The following is a 6,488-nucleotide window of genomic DNA, read 5'->3' on the forward strand; positions in this document are numbered from 1 at the left end:
AGATGATTGATGATTTGTGATTGTTGGTCATTGAAGTATTGGTTTATTTGTGGACATTGAAGTATTGGTTTATTTGTGGATATTGGAGTGTTGGAATGTTTGTGGATATTGGAGTGTTGTTTTGTTTTGTTCATGGAGTTGTTGGCTTGTTGAAAGAAGAAGTTGGTGTTAATCTATTTTTGGAAGTGTTCTATCTCATTTTGTATTAATGGTTTTGATCATTTTTAAGGGGAAACTCTGCCAAAATTTTCACTCGCCAAAACCGGGCAACTTCTTTAACGGATTTGCGTTTTTCTTATTCTCTCTTTTCTTTTTGATGATGAAGGGGGAGATAATTATGGTTTTTAAGATGGATTTAAAATGGGGAGATTTAAAAATTTTTAAAAAAAATGCTTTCTTGAGTAAAAATCCTTTTATTGAACATTTCTCAATTTGGCCATACATTTAGGGGGATGATGGGTGTCGAAGCCAACAAAAATAAATTCCTACTCTAAATAAATTGTGTATAGTGATTGAGCAGGGTCGTGTCCACAGAGATTGGTAATTATTTAAATCCTTTTGAAACGTGAAACGTAAAATGGGGGAATTGTTGACAATAATAAAAATCAAATTAAAATAACAAGAATGCAAATTAAAGTTGTAATTCAAATTAGAGAAAGCTCTGGTTGAAGGAATTAACTCAGCTTGATTCGACTACTGATCATTGATTCAAATATAGATTATTATTATTACTTATGAATAGACCGGTTATAGCTACTGAGACCCTCTAATAGCCAATCTCTCCTTAACTAGTCGATAACCAAGATAGACCGTTGGTTATTTCCCTAATCAATAGACAACCCTAGATACGATCATAGGATTTAATCAATTGACAGCCTGAAAAACCAGAGAGACCCAAATCATAATCAACGCATATGATGATTCATTTAAATTAGATTGTTTATTCTCACAACACAACTCTCTGCTATGTTATTTGTCACAAACATTAAATTCTTCATACGATGAATCCTTTAATTAACAATAGATTAAGTTGATAATTAAATAGTGGCCAATTACCTAATTAACAAACATAATCATGAAACTATTTCAGAGAATAAACAAATACCCAAAAAGTAATAAAACAATTAAAGCATAAGAAAGATCTCACAGTAGTGATGAATCAAAGCTTCATTAACCTTCAACCAGAAAAATAAGTTTAGTTCTTCATAGAGAGAATAGAAAAATTAGATTTAGGGTTTCTTTCTTTTTCTCCAATCCAAATCCCCCTTTTTCACAATAGATTCCTCTCTTAAATACTCTCTCTCTCTTCTCTTTTAGAATTCTATTTAAAATAAAATACTAATATCTGAAATATTAAATTCGTAATTACAAAAATAGCCAAAAATACAAAACACGTTAAACTAAAAACTACAGGTCCACAGTTGACAGCACGCGCCCACGCCTTATCAACAAAGTTCTTCTGACTCTCTAAATTTTTCCAAGAGAACAATCATCTTTAAACATCGTCTTATAACTCAATTTTATCACGAATCAATAGAATTGCACCTACAAAAGTAAAACACAAGTAAATCATTATTATTAAGTGCAAAACATCGATATTAAGGGAAGTAAACAATGCAAAACTAGTGCATAAATTGCACTCTAACAAATTCCCCCAGACCAAGATGATGCTTGTCCTCAAGCATATAACTCAAAATTAATCCCAAATCTCCACTCAATTCTCATCTCAACTCATCCAAAAATAATTTTAAGCAATCATACCTCAAGAAATTAAGTCGATCAACATTCGAGAGACAAGGATTTTAAAGCATAGAATCTCATAAGATAGAATAAAAGAAAAACATCCAACCACCAAGAAGATCCATTCAAAATTCAAGTGCAACAATATTTAATAGCCCTCTCATTGACTTCACTCCATGCACTCAAAGTGTTTTGGGTGTGATTTATGCACTCAAATCAAATCGAAGAATGCTATTACTATAAGCTTGCTTATATATCATATCTCAATCCACAAAACATGAATTAAATGCAAAAATCTAAGGGTCTTAAAAAGGTTGTAACGGGGTTAAATGAGTTAAATGAAAAAGAAAGGTCTATGAAAGAAAAAAAGATCAAAATGAGAAGAATGGACTCATTGAATGAACTTATGATATCAAAATGCTTATTTCTACTCAAGTCACCAAGAATGTAAACATTTTTTTTCTTTCTTTTTTTTATTTTTCTTTTTTTTTGTTTTTGTTTTTTTTTTGTTTTTTGTTTTGGTTTTTGAATCAAACAAAAGAAACGAACCTTGCACAATTTAATTCAAGCATAATGCTTGTTGATCTAATTGAGAAACTTTATTACAAGGTAGAAAAAGCAACAAAATATATCCACACAATGAGTCCAAAAATCTCCTTAAATTGAGGATAAAAAAGAAGAAAAATGGTTAAGTAGACGGAGAAAATTAGATGGGTAATGGTTAAGGCTCAAACAAAGATAGCAAATAAATGTCTTCGGGTAGAGAAAAAAAAATGCGAGAATAGAAAAATAGAAAAGGGTTTGCCCTTATCATTTTAATGCATAAAATCCCGTAATGCGGCTTCAACATGCATAACAAAGCAAGTTCTAGAATAAACAAACTAAGATTGATATTCACATAACAAAAATATTAGAGCAAAGTGGTTGCTCATAGGCTCAAATCCTCACAAAGTTGGTAAATTTGCCATCAAATCATGTACACTCTTCAAATGAATCAACCATCAATAGTGGTGTAGAATGAGAAGAAGGTATGAGTGATATATAAAAGGAAAGGTAAAAATGATAAGAAGTGAGAAAGATGAAAAGTGAAAGATAAAATGTGAGTGATGAAAGAGTATGATAGAATAAAAATAGATGTAAATAATTTGAGATAGATGGGAAAAGAGTAGTGAGAAAGGAAAAAGAAAAGAAAAATAATAATAATATATGAAGCATACTAACTCCAAAATCATTTAAGGATGAGTAGAGTGAAAAAAAAAAAATAAGTAGAGTGATAACAATAATTCCAGACATCAATAATGCAAAAATCCCTCCCCCACACCAAGAACTTACATTGTCCCCAATGTAAGATAATCAAAGCTCACATAAAAATTAAAGCGTAAGGATAAAAGATTAAGGGCAAAAAGAAACTTCCCTGAATTGTGAGGTTTGATCCACATAACGTCTATGGGCTTGGCGGAAATGGTGGGGTAAATCCCACACTCTCGAAGTATGCAGCCAAATTTTGCTCCATCTTGTTCAGCTTGTGCTCCATTTTCTCTAGCTGAATACTCAAAGGTGGTGCGGATGTGGAAGGAATAGTTTGTGGGGCAGCAGTGTCGTCGTCAAACTCATCATCAGAGGTAGCACCACTCCTAGCATAAAGCTTCTTCGGAAGTTGAGTGGGTCCTGGTTCAGTAAACTGAAATCTCCCCTCCTTGAATTCGGCCACACCTGTTCTTTTAAACACAGACATATCCAAAAATTCCTTTTTGCAAGCAGGATGCAAATCATTATTGTCGGGATCAAGCACACATAGGTTTATAGCTAACAGAGTAATGTATGGACCAAGAAATAAAGTCCTATATCGTTTAAGCACACTTTGAAATTGATCCGCTAACTAAAAACCTAAATTAGGCCTCACATCATTTAACATGCACCAGATAAAATAAAATTCAGTTTTAGAGAAAACTCCAGAGTGATCTTTCTTGCCTAAAAAATTATATGCTAAGAATCGATGCACACATTTCAAAACAGGATCACGTAAGAAAGAACTCTTTGATTTACTCGGGTCATAGGCATTGTGATCAACAGATAAATTACGCCAAAGACCATAAGGCTCAAAATTTTCGCTAAAGTCACAAGTTGTTCCTAAATATGCATCACTAGAAGAATAATCATCATCAATGAATCCTAAAGCTAGGTTAAAATCCGTGATAGAGTGTGAAAACTTTCGTCCCATTAACCTAAACTTTATGACATCCGGGGTATGCAAAGTAAAATCATTCGGCATATTAAATTGAAATGCAGCATAAAACTCCCTAATCAACTCAACATAACCCAAACAATCAACATCAACAAACTTACGCAACCCAATCTTATCTATCAAATAATCAAAATTATCCTTAACATTCAATTTTTCAAGAGTTGGGTAATGAATATACTTAGCTGGAAGTATTTTGCGCGCGGAAATATCTTTGTACCTCTCTTTCTCTTGTTGAGTCGCGAATGCGAGGCACCCTCCGAGATTGGATTCCGCAAGTGGCAAAACACTCATGCCTTTTCTGTGTTTCGATCTTTGCCTCACGGCTTGGCGTGAATTTGAAATTGTGTTCCATGGAACCGTAGTGGGAGCGGCAATCTTAGATTTCTTTGCGACGGGTGACTTTTTAGATGACTTGGAAGTATATGCTTTCCTCTTCGGCATTGTTACAATGATTGCACTCACGGATTTCGATTTACCCGGCTGGAATACAGGGCGTAGGCTGGTTGCGTTGCGTTGCTGCTCGGCTTGGGGCTGGTTGCGCACTGCTGCTGCGTGGCTGTGTTGCGCACGAGAGCTGGTTCGCGCTGCTGGTCTGCTGCTGCTCGGCTACGTTATCTTTTTATATTGTGATTGATTTATCTGTTATTGCTTTAAATTTGTGCTGGATTTGCATTGAGTTTTGCTTTAGAATTAAATATTTTTTAATATCCCAATTCACCCCCCCCTCTTGGGTTTGCCTAGTTAGTATTTCACTTAATTGATGGATCAATAAACATGAAACACCTACCATTAACTTGAAACTGAGACCATTAAATTTGAAAACAAATTAACTTGAAACTGAGGGCAATGAACTTGAAACTAAAGGCAATGAACATGAAACTTAGGATCATTAACTCGCAATCCCAATTAATGGACCAATAAACATGAAACAGCTATCATTAACTTGAAACTGTGACCATTAAACTTGAAACCAAATGAACTTGAAGCTGAGGGCAATAAACTTAAAACTGAGGGTAATGAATATGAAACTTAGGATCATTAATTTGCAACCTCGTTTAATGAACTAATAAACATGAAACACCTACCATTAACTTGAAACTAGGACCAATAAACTAGAAACTAAATGAACTTGAAACTGAGGGTAATGAATTTGAAAGTGGGGGCAATGAACATGAAATTTAAGATCATTAACTTGTAACCCCCGATTAATGGACCAATAAATATGAAACACCTACCATTAACTTGAAATTGTGACCATTAAACTAAAAATCAAAGGAACTTGAAACTTTGAGCAATGAACATGAAACTTGGAATCATTAACTTGCAACTCCGAAAGTCATGCAATTAATGGACCAATAAACATGAAACACATACCATTAACTTGAAATTAAGACCATTAAACTTGAAACCAAAGAAACTTGAAATTTAGAGCAATGAACATGAAACTTAAGATCATTAACTTGCAATCCCAAAAATCATGCAATTTATGGACCAATAAACATGAAACACCTATCATTAACTTGAAATTGGGACCATTAAATTTGAAATCAAAATAACTTGAAACTGAGGGCAATGAACATGAAACTTAAGATCATTAACTTGTAATCCCGATCAATGGACCAATAAATATGAAACATCTACTATTAAACTTGAAACTAATTTTTTATTATTATGTTGCCTTTATTATTAAAATAATTACTATTTTATTATTTATTTATTTATTATATTATTTCATAATTTAATATTAATTTAAGGAACAACCGGTTGCTCTTTATAGGTTGCTCTAAGTTCTTTTTTTTTATTACCCGGGTATTGTAGCGTTGGCCCAAGATTTATAGATCTACACGACAGTGAGACTTATATATGCAAATAGCAGCATAATGTAGGCAACATGTCTCTCAAAAGTTGTAGGTCAATATAATATTGCCGCTGATGGGTGGTGGTTGAAAGGCATTATAATCGATGCCATCAAATGTAAAATTTCAAACACCATTAGAAAGAAAAAGACCTTCAGTGACGTCTAAATAGTGTCAGCGATATGTTTAGCTGACATTGAGTTTTAGTATCACCGAATTTGTACTCAGTAAATGCTGACACTATAATTTAGTTTCGGTGATTTTGTTGTCGGTGAATTCAATCAATAGGCTATTAGACAAATACTAAAACAACAGAATCACAAGAATAATCATACTATAGAATTAAAAAAAAAAATTGTGTATTACAATAGCACCATCAAAAGACTAACACCATAGTCAAATTTAAAAAATAAAAGAAATAAAAAATTTGCAAATGCAATTTAATATAAATATAGCAAACCATTGCATTGCTCACAAATAGCTCTGTCAAATTCAACCATCAACTATAACCAAAAATTAAAGTATCAAAATACATATTATGTGCTAAAAAAAAATTTGCTAAAAGTACCTAAACTGATGATCCATTACGCAAAATAAATTTGCTCATCAAACCAAAAAACTGATATACTAAAAGTAAATCACTAGCA

This window comes from Citrus clementina, unplaced genomic scaffold (assembly GCF_000493195.1).
Source record: "Citrus clementina cultivar Clemenules unplaced genomic scaffold, Citrus_clementina_v1.0 scaffold_9, whole genome shotgun sequence".
NCBI classification, from domain to species: Eukaryota; Viridiplantae; Streptophyta; class Magnoliopsida; order Sapindales; family Rutaceae; genus Citrus; species Citrus x clementina.